The sequence below is a fragment of the Suricata suricatta genome, chromosome 4 (genome assembly GCF_006229205.1).
Source record: "Suricata suricatta isolate VVHF042 chromosome 4, meerkat_22Aug2017_6uvM2_HiC, whole genome shotgun sequence".
In the NCBI taxonomy this organism is placed as follows: domain Eukaryota; kingdom Metazoa; phylum Chordata; class Mammalia; order Carnivora; family Herpestidae; genus Suricata; species Suricata suricatta.
Window position 1 is genome coordinate 95594343 of NC_043703.1, and position 18595 is coordinate 95612937.

Here is an 18595-nt window from a genome sequence, read left to right on the forward strand (position 1 = left end):
ACAATGCCTCAAATTCTTACAAATAACTCTAATTCTTACAAATGACCTCCATTTTACTTAAAAGGAAGGTGAAACTCAGTCAGTTCTGTAAATAAATTGCTCAGGGTCAAGTTAGAGGTATCAAGAAATGAAGTTGTTTCAGAATGCCCCTATTATTTCCAGCATAGGACAGTGTTTTTACTAAGGTGTAATGTTTTACTATAAACGATTGGTGAAAATCCACTGTGATCTGCCTTTGCATTTTCTTGTAAGAGCCAAGGGAATTTGAACTATTTGCTGGCATGTAGAGACAAACCTATAAATAGTGAGGTGAAATCAGACCAACTCGATTGTTTGCAACTTTCATCACAAATGAACATTTTGACTGAGTGGAAAAAAACAAAAAAAGAATTCCTTCCTAAATATTTTTTCATAAGTAGAGCAAATGATCTTCTTTCCCCTTCTACAGTAAGAGACTAAGGTATAACCAAAAGACCTTCTGAGCAGTTAAAATACACCACCACAGAGGGGACCTCAGTTTTGCAGAGTAATCCTGAATTTAAAAAGTCTGTATAGACATTGGTTACTTCCTATCTTCTCTTTCAAATATTTTTGATAACGTCTCAAAAACAGCAGAGTTCACCTCCCATCCATTTCTTCAGAGACAGTATGAGTTTATTAGGTAGACATGACTGGTGAGTTTTGTAATCTTGTACTTTAAGCCCTTTAAAAGTAGACAGCCTTGAAACACTCCCTTGAAATTGCTTATTAGTAGAAAATTGCATCTCAAAAGCCATTATAAGAGTGATAGCTACCTCCACAGCTTGCTTCTTTCTGTAACTCTGAAACCATTCTTAGTGTTGTTGGAAAGTGGTACATTCTGATATATTGAATTGTAGATACATTTTTCCCAGGACTAGGACTTTACCTGTAATGCAGTCATTGTAAGAAAATATATTTCACAGGGGGTGCCTTGGTGGCTTAGTCAGTTAAGGATCCAACTCTTGGTTATAAAAACAGTGCTAAGGGAAAATATTCTCAAAGGGTGGAGTGGGGTACCAGGTTCTCAAATTGTATGGAAAAAGAAGTGGCTTGAGGTTATATATAAACTCTTGAGCAGTGGTATAAAGTTTGGCTAGCTAGCCAGGAGCTTGAAAGAAGAAAAATTTGAATTTGGGAATGAGTTCAGAGCTAAAGATATGTGGAAGAATATTTAGGAATGAACGTGTAGTGAGATCTTTGTGTCACTAGAAGTGACTAGACACTAAACAGCAGGAACTAGACACTAAACATCTAAGTAGACAGAAAAACTTAAACACTATCATCCATCATTCTCAGTTTTTGGCCACCCCAGGGTTGGCACAATAAGCATATGAATGAAGTGGTCATGGTTGGAGAGATTGACATTAAACATGGGCCTAATAGCAAGGTCTTCTGTTTATAAAGGCTGATTTGGCTACTACTACTCTAGTTATCCACTTGCCAGAGACAGAGATTAACACCGGTCTCCTGATATAAAAATATTCCTCAAGGAGACCAAACAGCCAACTGATGCCAAGTTGACCATATTTGAAACCCTTCATTCCTGTAAGGACCAAATGTTTGTTCTAACAGTAATAGATACATATTCCAGTTATTGGTTTGGTTTCCTGACTGTGGCACAAACCAGCACCACTTTTTCAGTGGTGTATAGAGGTCTGATCTATCCTCACAGGATCCCATATAACACTGCCAGACCAGAAGAGTCCTTCTACGACAAAGTAAATGTAGGAATAGGCCATGGGCATGGGGTTCACTAGTAGGATCCCGTGCTATATCATCCAGAAGTTGCTTTCCCAGTAGAGAATTGGAATGATCTGTGAATCTCAGCAGACATGGTAGCTGAGAGTGAGGGGGATTTATAGAGGATAGTTGAGGAAGGAAAAATGGGTATCAGTTAAAGCTTGAGAAAATACACAGTTGCAGGGACTGTAGTTCACTTCACTAAATTTCTTACCCAAAGTTTGACCCAGAATGAAAGGCCTGTTGTAATACTGGCGGTGCTGCTCCTGGAACAAATACGGGGTGGATTTGTGCAGCACAAAGAAGCAGACTGGGAGATACAAGGTTGTGCTGCCCCGATCCAATTTCAAGAAAGGACTTCTTTCCTGAGCTGTTAGTTTCTTCAGGGTTTGCCTCAGCCACAAAATACTACTTCTCTCAAAGGCTTATCCTTTCCACGGCAACTTGTATGCAATGAGTGATAGAAGTATAAGGGTTTAGCTGATTCAGATTCATGCAGGACAACTCTGAAGGGCTGCATTAATTTATAAGTCTCCTCCAGGGGTAGAATGAGGCTTTGCTAGATTTGACTCACATTTCACCTTCTTCCTCTGCCTATACTGTTGCTTTCATTGCCTCTCAGAGATATTGATCCCTAATATAGACTCTGAACTCCAAACTACATCCTGAGAATCAGCTTCAGGAAACTCTACCAATGACAAAAAAAAAAAAAAAAAGTTCCAAAAATGTTAATTTGGGAAAAGTTATACTAGAAGATTACAAGAATGAATTCTATTCTTCTTCTCACTAATCCTTTAAAAATACTGAGTATTTTAAAAAATTATCACCATCCTTCTGTCTTAAATCTTTTCATTTTCTCTTAGGTGTATGATTATTAATTAAGTGTATACAGATTAAAGCAAACAGAAAAAAGGAAGAAAGAAAACATGAAACACCTTTATCCTGGGAATTACTATGCCTGGAAACTACAAAGGAAATTGTGGCCGCACAGGATTTCATGTTGACTATATGTGGCTTAGAACTCTATTGAAACACAAGAAACATATGAAAAAAATGAGAATAAAAGATTAAAAGCAGTTCATCTTATAGTGCGGTAGTCATAGGCAATGCATGACTAAATTCTCAATGAAGGAATAAAAATAATATATAGATGATATGTGCTCTAGGAGCTACCACCACAAAAAGGAGGACATAGTCAAAATACTAACAAATGTTAAAAATAAGAAAAACAGTTCAGAGGGCAGTTTTTAGAATCTTCAAAGAAAGGGAGATCTTTTAACTGAATTGGTTCCTCCTTTCTGCAATTACCTGCTTTTTAAAATATACCTGTTTAAAATAAAAATGCTCAAAATAATCATTTGAAATAATTTCCACATTTGTGAGGCATAGTGCTATTGTCCTCAGGTAGAAATTGCTGTGGGTTGAATTGCCCCACCCCCCAAATGTACATATCAAAGCCCTAATCCCCAATGTGATTGTATTTGGTGACAGAGCTTTTAGGAGATAGTTTAGGTTAGATGAAGCCATAAGAGTGGGTGTCCTAAAATGGTAGGATTGATAGCCTTGTGAGAAGAAGAAGAAGAAGAAATAGAGAGTGAGTTTTCTCTCCATGTGCCTGCAACAAGGGAAAGCCATGTGAATATGGTAAGAGCTCTCTTCATTGAACTATAAGAGAGTTCTCACCAGAAACTCAGTCTGTCCACACCATGATCTTGGACTTTCCAGCCTCCAGAACTGTGAGAAAATAAATTTCTGTTGTTTAAGCCACCCAGACTATGGTACTTTGTTATGTTTAGCCTAAGCTGATTCAGACAGAAACTATCCTAAAAGGAGAGGTGGCCTCTTCCCTGTCAGATTTTATATCTTGCCAGAAAAAGAAAACACTGGCAAGACCCATGTCAAGAAGGGAAATGTTCCAAATGCATGTGTTGTGTTTGAGTAGGAGAGGAGGAAGATAAAATACACACAGATATCCCACTTTATTTTAGTTTGATATACCAACTTTACTTGATTATAAGATATTTATAATTTTGTAATCCAGTAAGTACAAAATAAGCATGTTGGGTGAGAGACATAAGGAAAGGAAAATATTCTTTGAGCAGGAGCAGAGACCCTACAGAGAATGTATGGCAGTTTTGAGGGGGGGGTGGCATAGGGTGAAAATTGGTGATACAATCTTTTGATTTAAATAAGACAGAGCAAGTAAAATGAACAGAAGCCACTGCACCTAAATGCAGAACCTCATTTACATAGAAACAGGAACAATTTCATGTTTAAGAAATGTCAGTTTTCTATAAATACGAAGGTTCAGTCATTACCACCAGAATTATTCATTATACTATGATTCAAAACAAGATGAGTGTACTGGGCCAACAGTAGGACTCCAATCCCCAGAGCGGCCTTTCATGTATTTTTCAAAACGCGCTGTGTCCATCCAAAAATAGAAGTGTGCTGAGTATGTGATAAGGTCAGGGGGAAAAAGAAGAGAAAGAACTGAATTCATTTCTTTCCCAATTCAAGTGAGCAAGGAATAGTCATTAGAAACATTTGGGACATATACTTGACTAGCATAAATTATCATTTCCTTCACTTTGTTAAATTTAGAATTTGGCAGTGGAAGAATATTAGCATCTGAGTTCTCATTCCAATTTCCTCTGCATGACCCCCGCCCACATGTTCAACCACTTCTCTTTTCTATTTACCTACCTCTATCATATCCATTCTTCAAGTCTGCCTGAAACTCTTATGTCTTCCACGATGTCTTTTCTTATGATTTCCTTTTAGGATTTGCTGGTCCTTTTAGGATTTTCTGGAGGAGTATGTGTGTGTGTGTGTGTGTGTGTGTGTTCAAATACACATGTATACTCTTACTTATCTTGCTCAAAGTTTAGTGGCCCTTTTTAAATTGAAATCTCATACCTGACTTCAGTTTCAGGATATTTTGATCTGTTGTTCATTTCATAGTTTCTTTATTATCACTGCCTTTGTTTTCTCAATCTTGAACTCTTTGTAGACACACTATATAAATACTGAATATATGCTCCTAGTTTCTGAATTTTTCTTTCCGATGTTTCATAACTTCTGTATTTGACTCCAATTTGCTTCTAGATTGCACATTTTGTCTTAAACAGTGCTCATTCTGATGAGTTGATTCAGTTACAAAGATGTATTTATATTTAATCTCCAAACAAATTTTTTTGTTTTCTGTTTTTTATCATAGAATTCTGAGTTTGTTATGCATACGTTACATTCTCTAATTTCACTGAGGCCTCACACAATTGTTTCCAAGTCTTTGCCTAACATCTCAGTTATGTTTGTTTCCTCCAGGACCATTCTTTCTGTGTGTTCTTATTTTTTCATGGTATTTTCCTCAAATGAGTGGTGGTCTTTGGTGGTCTGTCCATGTTCATGCATAAACTGGCTTAATGGAATCAGGTGGCATGGGATTTCCCCCAAGCTCTTCCATTCTCTTCTTTCACAGTCTTCTATCCTGAATGGAAGGGCAAAGTTAGGTTCTGGTGTAAAATAAGCATCTAGTTTCAACTACCTAGAAAAAAATAGTTACAAGCTACTCTTTAGGTGCATAGGCTTAGAGTTTCCTCAGCTTTGATTTCCCCATTGCCAAGTAAGAAGAGCTTTATTCTGGTAGCAGAGAACCAAAACTATGTTTCTGTCCTGAGTAGAGCTGCATTTCATTACCGCTTTTTTCTTCTCTCTGCTCTGTCTTCTCTCTCACAGGGACTTGGAATAAACCCTCAGATCAAGTCTGAGCCAGGCGGTCAGCATAGTATCTGCACTTTTTGGATTTTAGTCCTGCTGCTCAGTGTGTGTGTGCACGTGTGCGTGTGTGTGTCTGCATAGAGACCAATTATGGTTCTTTAATAAAGCGCTCTGATGGATTGCACCAGGAACTCATTTTGTTTTGTTTTGTTTTGTTGTATGTGTTTACTTCAACCTTGATATTTCCCTCGGTGTTTATCTTCAGGATGACTTTCAGCTGTTCATAGTTTATGCTATGTTTTACCCAGTCCTATCTGCTTTTTGTATTTCAAGACTCTTTTACAGTAGTGTATATTTTTCCCCATCTGTTATGTACCCATTTTTATTTTGCATTATTTTTAAGTTGAACTGAATTTACTGAATATAATTCTAATTATTCAGCATACATTAAAATTCAAATTCAAATTTGAACAAGGTGCCTATCAAATCAGACCTATTTAAAAGCATATGATTATTTCAAATGTCAATCTTTCATAACTAATTGTTAAATTGAACTAATATGCCAATAACTTTCTTTTTTATGTAATGTCTGTTTTGGGGGAAATAAAATCTTGACAAAAGCATGACGATTCCATATCAGAGCTAACTCAAATTCATACTTTTAAAATCAGATTTAATTAGAAAGATAACCTTTTAAAATGTTTTTTTAATGCTTTTTATTTATTCTTGAGAGACAGAGAGAGACAGTGTGAGCAGGGGAGAGTCAGAGAGAGAGGGAGATACAGAATCTGAAGCAGGCACCAGGCTCTGAGCTAGCTGTCAGCATAGAGTCCGACACGGGACTCGAACCCACGAACCGTGAGATCATGACCTGAGCCGAAGCCGGACGCTTAACTGAGCCACCCAGGCGCCCCAAAGATAACTTTTTAAAATTCAATCTTTATCTTGATCGATTCTTAAAATGTATATCCTTGCAATTTATTTTATTTACTTTATTAACTAGAAAAATGTAAATGAAAAATTGATACTTCTTTCTTTCCACTAAAATGTTAATATCTGGGTATATTTGAAAATAGCAACAAGAAAGCAATTCTTAATCTTTTTAATGCAGAATTAGATCTTGGCTGTAGCTTAGAGCCCCATGGAGCCTTGGGTTGTTCGTTACTGGTTTAAGATGTTTCCATTCCCAGGGGCATTTGCATTTTAATAGAGAGCTCTTGTAGCACAAAAGCCTTTAAGACCAAAAGAAATTAATCTCTAAAAGTGAAATTTGAGATATTATGAGAACTCTTGGGGCAAAGAAGAGGGGAATTTTTAAATGGCAGTCTTTTCTCCCACCTTTAAATTACATCATACCTATCATAAGACAAGCTTTACTAGGGAAAAGCAGTCATTCATATGACCCTATATTTCCCATAGGAATTAGAATTTATTTTAAACAGTGCAAAATATTAAAAGACTGTCAAAAGTGCATCAAATAATTTATGTATTTTGAAAAATAGACATGATGGACCTTTTGATACAGTAGACTTTTATATGAAATGTAGCTTTGAACTAATGACCTAGCCAAATAATCCCCTTCCTCATTATCTCTACCAAACAAAGAAGTGATTGAGATGTTTTATGTAAAGTATATAGAATTAAATGGTGTCCATGCATGGATATGGATATAGTGCCTAATACACCATCAGATATTTTGGGAGTCAATAATATTGATGATGGTGATCCCTGAGTTGAGGAAATTGCCAAAATTCAAAATGCCCATAAAGGAGACTGAGGTCATGATTCAAATATTTGTAATTAAATTTGATGTCCCCACCTGAAACACAGATAAATCACAAGGGTAGGTAATTATAGACCCTCGGTTATCCAGTAGTTTTCTTTTACCCCACAATGTACAAGAGTAAGCAATTTTTGCTTTCTTTCTCTCCTTATTATCTTTATAGCCAACTTCTGAAACTAAGTTTTTAGTTCTCATTACATAACAAATATCAACTGGAGTATTTTAATATCTCATCCATTAAATAGAAGAAAAATGATACAGGAAAAATTATGTAGCTCCAAGTATTTATAAAGACAAATATTCTGGACACCTTAGTTATGTGTAAAAGTTAGCAAGTAAATAGAAATGGTGAATAACACCCCCACATCCTGGAAATAAGTGATTGAGACTATAGAAACTGAGCACCATTTTTTTTTTCTGTTTTGTTTGAAGAAATAAGAGAAAAGCCAATCAAGGAAAAGATAGAAATATGAGTCCAGTATCCATTCAGAAGAAATCTAAAATGAATTTTGACCCCCACACAACTGGAACAATTGCTTAGTGACAATGTGGATATGCTGTTTTGCAAACCAGGGTACATTTTTCTTTCATTTAAGCAACATAGTTGTCTTTATTTAAAAATGAAGTGAAAACTAGAGAAAGAGGTTTTTAGTTCTCATTACATAACAAATATCAACTGGAGTATTTTAATATCTCATCCATTAAATAGAAGAAAAATGATACAGGAAAAATTATGTAGCTCCAAGTATTTATAAAGATAAATATTCTGGTGACCTTAGCCAATCTGTTCTCTGAATTCCCTGAATCCTAATCATACCACTTTTATATTTCCATTGGAGGTAGTAATAACTGATTTCACTCCATCTAGTAGCCATTTTCCTAGAAAAGCATCTTTTCTGCAAATGAATGCAGTATTTTTGACCATCAGAAAAACAACACTAAAGCTTTAGGACTATTGTTCCTTTCAGCTTAGAAGAATGTTATCTATCTTGCCTTTTTTTTTTTAACTGTAAAAAAGATTATCCAGATTCTACTGAAAATAACAGATGTTACAAACAAGAAGAAACTCTTTAAGTCATGTGTCAGAGAAAGAGCAGGTGTGCCCTCAAGGCAAAAAACAATCTTGTTTTCAGGCAATTATCTTTTTTAATGAAAATAAATGAAGGAGAAAAACTCACAAGACCGTATCAACATCAGTGTCTTCTTTTTTTCCCCCTCCCAAGCAATTTTCCCTGAAACTAAAGCAGCTCTTTAACCTCATCAATTCTTGAATCATCTACTAAGTAAGCACTCATCAAGATAAGTACTGAAATCTGAAAAGAATCTTACTGATTGGGTTTCAAAAGCAGCCATTGAACCTCACAAGAGTAACTTTTTTTAATTAAGAACTGAACAGTAGGTAGATTATAAGAACATGGTAGAACAGATAAAGGAAGGCATTAGAAATGCAGAGAATCTCAGATAATAAATGTGAGAAAGCATTCAAAATACTGTGGCCTCAAATGTATTTTGTACTACAAATTCAAGAGATCAGATGAGGAGAAAATTAGAACATTATAATCCAGAATAAAAAATTAAGATACTTGGATCACAGAAGAGGCTGAAGTATTTCATAAGGGCACTCTTGTTCCATTTATATGAGAGATAACAATGGGAAGCAGTGGTTTGGAGAGAAGTATAAAAACAGCAGCCTTGGAAACCAGATGGCTCATACTATGAGGAATTTGACAGTGTCAAACCCCTAGTGAAACTAGACTGTCCATGAGTGGAGTGAGTGGTGAAGTGCTAAGAATTATACTCTTCATTTTCTTCTGTACATTGTAAATGGTCTTACCTTGGCTCCTTTATACTCCCATCAGGAATACTCACTCCCCTCTCAACAACACTTGTTTATATTCTGTTCTACACTGCCTACCTCTCCTCTCAGTACTACTGTTTTTTTAAGGCAATGGTGTCAAAAGCAAAGGGAGGGACAATGACCCGGAATTCATTTCTCACCACTGAATGCTTTAGATAGGTGTTTTAAGTAAGCAAATAAATGCTATGACCCTGATCTGAAGACTAGCACAAATGTTCTTTTGAAATGTAACCATGTGAGTTTAAAATTATTAAGTATTACAGATGTCAGAGAAAAGGGGGGTCTAGAGTGATTAGGAAACACCAGTGAGAAAAGATGGGCTTGAGCTCTGTTTTATAGAATAAGAGGGAGACATGGAAGAAGAAGGACAGAAGGGTGAATCAAGTCAGTAGAAAGAACAAGGCAAAAGGCTCAGTAACTGGGGTGTGAGGTGTTCCTAAGGGGAAGATACAGCTAAACTTCAAAAACTGTAAGTTAAATCGTGGTCTTCCTCTTCTTAAGACTTGAAGTACTTTTTCATCACAGCAAGGTGAAAATGTAAATTACCTCCATAACATTCAAAGCCTCCTTTGATTTAGTTACTATCTACTATTCAGATATCACTTCCTATGCCTTCTTTATTTAGATTTATTTATTTATTTATCTAGATTTCTTATTTACTTAGATTCCACCACTGATGTTCTCTTATTAAGTCTCGGTATCAGCTCCCCGCCCCCCAGAGTACTCTTCCTTTTTCCTGTCTTTACATGACTGACTCCTTGATATTATTCAAGTCTCAGCCCAGATGTTACCTCCTCAAGATTCTCTCCATCCCATTAATTTTACTTTCTTCTTAGCACTTATTACTCCTTAAATTTACTAAGGGTTGGTTAGTGACTCCTTCTCAACTCCAAACTTGGATAGAACATGAACCATATTAGAGAACAGACCTCCTTCTGTCTTGCTCAGTGTTGTGTCTCTGACTCCTAGCGCCCATTCTAGCATGCTGCTACATAGAGGAGCTGGCCTGTAAATTGGTAGTTGGCAGTTTGTCAAAATGTGAATCACTAAACTACTTCCTTTATCAAGAAAGTTTTCCTACCGAAAAAAAAAAATCAGCTAATCTAAACACATGCCTCTGGACATGGTTGATTTATATTCTGGTACAAGCTTTCTATCTGCTCATGGATCACTAACAATTTATGGACTGTGCTGGTCTGTATACCATACTTTGAGGAACACTGGCTTAACTTATGAGAGAGGCTGGGAGGTTTTGTTCCAGCAGAAGCTAGAAGATAAGAAAATGTGAATTGTTTATTAGAATATCTGACAATTTGGGCAGATCATTCATAATTGTCTTACAGGTAACACTCAGTGATAATTTGTTAGTAGGAAAGAAGTGGGAGAGACGTCATCAAAAAAGTTGATGTGGCTTCACTAACAGGTATTAAAGTCAGGAGAAACCAGAGCCTGGGAGGAAAGGACAATTTATTGGAGCAATAGGCCAAGCTTAATAGCAGAAGTCATTAGGGATGGGGTTCTCACTTAGCACACACAAAAGTTAACCAGAAGGGAGAGAAGACATGGGGGTTTTCTAATGACATCTAGGGGAAATGTTTTTTCTTGCCAAGAAAGATTACTATGTCTGAAATAGAAAATGGACACTACACTCAAAGAAGTTAGGGTGCTTGGGTACCACCTTTTCTATGCTTCAATAATCAGAGATGGTGAAGATTTCCAAAAAGGAATATCAGAAGTTTAAGATCGCAATAAGTTTTTAAAATATAATCATTAAAATAATCTACATTTACGGAGTGCTTCTTATATATCAAGTATGATGGAAATCTGATACAACAATGAATCCTCTCAACAATCCATTTGAGGCGGATATCACTGTTACCCATTTTAACCGAAGCTTAAAGGCAGGGCAAGTGGCAAAATCAGTATTTGAACACAGATCTTAAATGAGAGCCAATGCCTTTAACATCTGTGCATATACCTTCCTCGTGTAAGAAGCTCAACTGAGAAGATTCACACAAACACACACACACACACACACACACACAGAGAGAGAGAGAGAGAGAGAGAGAGAGAGAGAGAGAGAGAGAGAAGGGGTCCAGGAAGAATCCTAAATACTCAGATATCATTGTCTAGGTCATGGATGAGGTATGAGAAGATTGAGTACATAGTGATAAATGGTACAAAATGATTTTTCACAACTTGACTGTCAAATCTTAAATGTCTATAATCAGGGATTCCTTTCTTTGGTGTTGAAAACTTTTCAGATTACCAAGGTGTCAAAAGAAAAAGGGAAAGATAAAAACTTTCCAAACTTGAGTCCTACTATATCAGTATCTCTGATCTTGGGAATCTGCATTTTTTTTAAAGTTCTTCCAGTTATCCCCAGTGAATAGATAAGTTCAGAAATCATTGCCTTAAGCTCATCTCTTATTAAGAAACAGTTGGAAACCTTCTTGATGCCAGACTCAGTCTTTGTATCTGAATAGTGGGAGAAAATTAAGGGAAAAATGAAACATTGAAAACAACATTTTCTAACATTGTAGCCGTGTCCAGGAAAATTCTTTTTAACACTGCTTTACCTCTTCTAAGGCTCGGAGGGATTGAACTTGGTCCCTTGGAGGAATGAGTGTCTTGGGGATTGATAACCTAATTGAATACAATACCAGCCTTTGGACAGACAGCCAGAAGACAACTGTACACATGTTGAACAGCACAAACAATGTCACATTAAAGTGAATAGATATGACCTCATCAACAAGTTCCTTATATCAAAATCACCCATATTAGTGATCTTTTTCTGATGATGAGTTGATACTCTCCCTGATATTTTGGCACATCTCTTGACTCTTGCACTTATAAAACAGAAAAATGTAACTATATAGCAGAGACCCTTGGAATATGAACCAATACTGGGAAAATAGAAGAAAGCAAACTGATCTCAAGTCAAAGATCAGCTTCATGTTTTCTATTTGTCCATTTGTTGCTTTGTACACAGCTTTATTTCATACCATCCTGTGTTCATTGGTCATATATACATATTGAAATGTACTTGTGCCCAAAGAATCATAATACCTTATATAATATTATCAATATCCATTATCTTCAAGTATTGTTTTCATGTTAATCTAAAAGAATTTAGGAGGAGCAGCAAGGATGTTTTAAGAAGTCATCATAATAATTATAAGATTATTTATTTATTTTTAGATTTGGATGCAATGCAGGACATCTTGGGTCATTTATACTACTAGATAATAATGATCCTGATAAGAACTCTTTACATATGATGAAAAGTAAACCTTGAATGAAAGTATTAAAATAACAGTCCAGAATAGTTATAGTTTCTACTGAGTTTAAGACTATTTACACAAAAATTCTTATGTTACCTAACTCATAATTATAAAAAGTGAGAAATGAGAGGAGGCTGGGACCAGATGTTTGCTTAGGGTTGGTGTAAATTCATTGGATGACTATGAGGGTTTTTTTTTTAATTGATAACAAGTCTACTTATTACCTTTTTTTTTTTAATGGTAAAGATCAGAAAATTCTGCTTGTCTCAGAAGATGTCAGAATTTTATTATTTGTGCTATATATGCAAGGGAGCAAGAAGATGATTTAACTATGAACAGTTGGTAGCAAAAGATAAGATTAGGTATATCATACGAGAAAAGTGAATGAGGGTGTTTCCATGTAATAATGGAAACATTACTATTTCATGTGTAAATATGCACACTATCATGTTGCATGATACTGAATGTATAAAATGTGAGATTCATTACAACTAGTGTTGGTTAAATTCAGATAGTGATACTTAGTGCCAATAAAAGTTTGGATGCTTATCTAAAATTCATGTATACAATCTGTGCTTCATAATCAGCAAAATGGTGGAAAAATACTCTAATCAGTTTCTTTTGGAACTGCTGATATATTTTCTTCATTACAGAGGAGAAGGTAGAGATGGGTTACCCACAAAGTAAGTAAGAGGAAAGATTGACAAAAAATAATAGGTAAACATTTGTAAACTTGGCAAGTTTGTCTGGGGTTTGGTGAAAGTGAAAGACAGTTTAAGGTCATTTCTCATTTCATCCAAATAAATCTCCTTAGTCTGGGTTATACATTTGGGGGGATATAATCTACAAAATGCTGCCAATCACTTAACTTTCTTTTACCCACATGAATTTGGAGTGACTGGCAGGCTCTGTTCAGGAAATGAGGGTTTCCAAATTGTGGCTTGTTTTATCAGAGGGTAAATCTTCCCTAAGTGAGAGGATCAGACATGTGAGGAAACGTCCTGGCCAGCAGCAACAGCCTACTCTGTGTCACAGTGCTAGCAGTGGAAGGAGAATTGAAATCTAAAAATGAAATGTGCTTTTCAAAGGATGCATCCCCTTTGTCTTTTTCCCAGATACAATCTGTTCTTATTGGTTTAATATACTCCTTTGGCTTGGCTTTCCACAGTAAGGATGAGATCTAGACAGGAAAACTGAAACTTTGAGCTAGTTCATTAAGTGTTTAATTATTAATGAGACTCTTTGGTACTCAGTGCTCTATACATGATTTCAGGGAAGGTTTTGGAGATGATGGTCTCTGTTTCTTGTGTCTGATATCATTGCCTAAGCAAGCATCCATCCTCAAATCTATTTGGGGGCAAGTGGAGTAATGGAGTCACAGGCAAAACTAACCTGAAAGTGATTTATTCTAATGAAAACTGGGCAACACATCCTCATCGTACAGTTAGCTGCCAAAATGCCACTGGCCTTTTTACCTACTTGTTTCAGCAACTACTCATGGAGATCATTAATCTTTTTAAAAATTTTTTAATCTAAATTACAGTTAGTTAACATACAGTGTATGATTCGTTTCAGGTATACAATTTAATGATTCAACACCTCCATACAACACCCAGTGCTCATGACAAGTGTCCTCCTTAGTCCCCATCAGCTATTTAACCCATCCCCCTGCCCACCTCCCCTCTGGTAACCATCAGTTTGTTCTCTATGGTTAAGTCTATTTCTTGTTTTGCCCCTCCCTCTTTTCCACCTCCGCATGTTGGGTGTTTCTTAAACCCCACCTATCAGTGAAGTCATTTGATATTTACCTTTCCCTGGTTTATTTTGCTTAGCATAATACTCTCTAGCTCCATCCATAGAAATCATTAATCTTTGGACTCGGCACTTGAATTAAAACCTAGCAGGAAGTGGTTGGCATTAGTTTATGCATATGTGTAAGTATATGTGTATGTGTGCACTTGTTTGAAGTTTGTGTATGTACATGTATGTTAACATATGCAAAATATATACATATTTCCATTTCCAAGTCTCATTATATTTTATGCACTTAGGGTTTGTTTAAAGTCATATTTGTGGTTTTGGAAAAACTTGTAATCACATGGACATACTTCGGAAATTGTAATAGATGGGTATATTTTTGAAAGGAGACCTATTGTAAACTCTTTCAAAAATGAATATTTGTTTGAAAAAGAGTGAATAATATCCTTTATTGTACATTTTCTAAAGCTTATTTGTTTTTAAATACAAAATCTGCAGATGTTAGTATTGACTCTGGTCAGGCAAAAGAGCAATTAGATCTGAAGATATTCTCAAATAGACCTATGCCTAGAAAACCAGCATGTGTCTCTACCTATCCAAGATGCCCAGTTAACCAGTCAGATCCCTCCCTTCTGGCACCTACTTGGATATGCTCTCTTCTTAAAGCAGCTTCTCTCTATAAACTCCAAACCCCATTAGACATCTCCTTTCAAGGAACTGTCTTGAGTTAACTATCATCTTGGATAATGTTAATCACTGCAAAAGTTACATGAGGTATTTTAAGAAGGATTTCCTTTTAACTAGGGCACAGTCGTGGCTGCCACAGATGGTTGTCCAATGAAATGTCAAGTTCCAGCAACATAGGGATACACACAAAGAAAGAAACTAATCACTGTTTCCAAGGAGTTTGCATTCTTTATGGGTTATCTCTCAATAATGCAAAGAAGTATGTCATGTTTTCTGCAAAAGTGCAAAACAAAGTACATTGTTGTAAAGATTGTGTTCTAATTTCATTAAGTTGAAAGGCCAAGTTGACTACTTGGCCCCACTGTGCAGTGTTCATACCATGAAAATTCATCCAGCAAAATCCCTCATGCCTGCTTTAAGGGACCCTTTTTCAACAAGCCATAGTCACCTTTGCATATTGGTAGAAGAAAAGATGAATCTTGAGAGAAAAGATCCAGGCCAGTTTTCTTGAGTCAAGAATAAATAGAGACTTTTATGATTGCCAAGAAAGCAATTATCTGCAATCAGGCTCTTCTGGACAACAAGATGTTCCAAGAGTAGAGATATATGATATGTTGGGAACATCAACAGAAAAAGTAACTCAGAAGTAGCAATGACTGTTTTGCTCTGTATTTCTAGACTGAATGAGGAAGAATAAATATATGCTTGTTATAGTCCCTCAGTCTCTACTGCCTCCCATTGATGGGTCATTTTAGGTAAACTGTGGCATCTTGGCAATCATCACCTTGCAAAAAAATGCAGATAGGTTGGTATGGTGAAGGGTGAGGAGGGGGAAATGTATTACTGGCTGTAAGAATGGCTTGTAAGAGATTGGAAGAGGACAAGTGAACATGTAGTTTTCAGGGTTAGAAGAGAATGAGAGAAAAAAATCTCATAAAAGACTAAGGAGGAGACTATTGTAGGGGCTACAGTGTATCAGTTTGCTACTGCTGCCCTAACAAAATGCCACAGATTGGGTGGCTTAAGCAACGGAAATTTATTTTCTCAGTTCTGGATGCTAGAAGTTCAAAATCAAGATTTCGTCATGTTTGGTTTCTTCTGAGGCCTCTTTCCATGGCTTCCCTCTTGCTGCCTCCTCAAATGTTCATCCCTTTGTACACACATACCCCTGGTGTTTTTTTGTGTGTCCAAATTTCCTTTTTATATAAGACATTAGTGAGATTGATTAATAAGGCCATTCTAATGACCTAATTTAACTTAATCATCCCTTTAAGGGCCTATCTCTGAATATAGTCACAGGCTGAGGTATTGATGGTTAGGGCTTCAGTACATGAATTTTGAGAGAACATAGTTCAGCCTCTAACACCCACTTTACCATATATTCCAAAGTGCTATGATCAAACCTAGAGTTTAGCCTGATTTTGATGATCTACACAGATTATCAAAGCTCCATGGTTGGCTTTTGTATTTCTCTAGGATTTCTGAGATATTATTCCATGAATCTGCCATTTCCTCCCATTGTACTACCTCTATTTCCAGTTACATGAAGTAATTAATATTAACCACCTCTGGAATATAGCCTTCCAGTCAAATGTTCATGTCCCTTTGATATTTGGTTTAGAGCAGGAATCACAAATTAAATGCCTAAGGGGAATGAATAGGGAACACAAATGATGAAGCTGGCTCATTATAGGGTAACAGGAATGTCAGGAATTTGGTGAACTGGAAATAAGAAAGTATATGACTCTTCTAAAGGGGACAGTACTAGGGAGCTCTAGATAGCTCTAGATGATTGAAGTCATGCGAAAACCCCTGAGGTATTAGAATTTCTGATTTTCCAAGAAAGTCTGATAATATAAATGTTAATTGAATGCTTACAACTTTTAAATTTTGTGAACTGTTGCAAATAACATGCAGTGTCCCTCTCTATTCAATACTGTCTCTTCAAGATTGTATCTTGCATCTATTAGAGATGCTATTTCAGAACCAATGATAAGAATAGAAATTCTCATGGGGACTAGGAAAGAATAGAATAGGGTATTCACTCATGGGAGGAGATGGAAACATTTTTATTTTCCAGAATCCATCTTAGGTGATGAACTCGGTGTGCTTCATTGAAAAAATCCTGCTTAGAGTAAAAGGAAACCTACAAGGCATTCTCAAACAATAAAAAAATATTGCTAAACCATAAATCACAAGAGGCAGGAAGGTTAAAAGAAGAAGAGAGCAGGAGAAAGTAAGCAGAGATGAGTGAGCTGGTGAGATGGGGGAAGGTTGTGTCTCAGAAGTGGGGAAATGGTCTAAACAATTAGAAGCAATGAGAAAGGCTTTATGAAAGTAGGGGTAGTTGAGCTGGGTTAAATAAACAAATAAGCAGCTTTGAATTTTAGGATGTGGTAAAGGTAGAAACAATATGTTGCTTTATTTGAGAAATAGTAAAGGTTTTTAATAATCTTAAAATGGAGTCCACCCTTCTATAAAGTTAAATGAAATCAGTTGGCATCTCTAGATTTGTATTATTTCTGGTTGAGTTTCTTAACCTTAGGATCTTTATTTAACTTAAAAGAACAGGCAAGAGAAGAAAGGAAATAAACACTAAAAAGAGACTTTTTCTAGGAAAGAGGTCCACAGTCTTTTTCTAGGGGCCATACCATCTATGTGTAAGCACTCATTCACTGCATGAAAACAGCCATACACAAAATATAAACAAATGAGCATAGCTGTGTCCTAATAAAACTTTATGTATAGAAAGAGATGGTGGGCCAAGTTTGTTCTACGGGTCATAGTTGGCTGAGTTCTGATCTAGAAAAAAAAAGAACACACTAATGTATGCTAGGGGTAGGAGAGGAAGGAGGAAACTTCCAGAGACTGGTGCCAAGCACAATAGTGGACAACCTTAAAATGATGAATATGTTTTGTTGAAACCCTATGGAAGTAAAAAGAAGGAAGGAAGGAAACTGTGAGAAGGAGATGATGGATTAGAGATATTTTAAAATGCAGATAGAAATATGTGACACTATATAGGAAAAAATAAGTTCTAAATGAAATGTGAGACCACGTCTATTTGAGAAGGCTAAACCAAAGAAGAAAAGCCAGAGCAGGACTCCAAAACATTCAGAGAAGCATCAAACATCAGGGTGGTAAGGGTTTAGTGGTTTAACAATAGGTGATGATACAAATCCCCTGCAATAAAAGGGCAGGTAAAGGGACTTGGGCTCTTAATTCTATTGGGGCTACTTTTTGAACCAGGAGCCCATCAGCTCATTATAGACATCTGCTTTTTCTTCAGAATCCATTCCAGATTTCTTGCTTTATCTCTAAGCAATTATCCCAACCCTGAGAGGCAGATGCAAAAATAAGAATGAATGGAGAGAGTGAAGAGAGGGGAGAATGGGCTTCTATTGCTGTTTCTGTGTCCCTCCTCAGCATGAGGCCCAGTTGACATCTCTCCTAATTTCTGAAATTTCTGTCTATTCCCATGAGGTATGGACAATCCCATAGGCACAGTGTGGTGTCTATAGAAAATTATGCCTTACAAATGTCATTAAGGCAAAGTTACCAGCTGATAAAGTGAATGTAGCCATCAGGAGACCCAGAGAAGTGAGTTTATCAAGGGGGTTATAGTACGCGTATTATCTAGTTTACAGTTTGAGGATCACCAAATCCCATATCATCATCCCCCCCCCTTTTTTTGAATCTCGGTATCTTTTTCTTTTTTTTTCCTTTATAGTTTATTGTCAA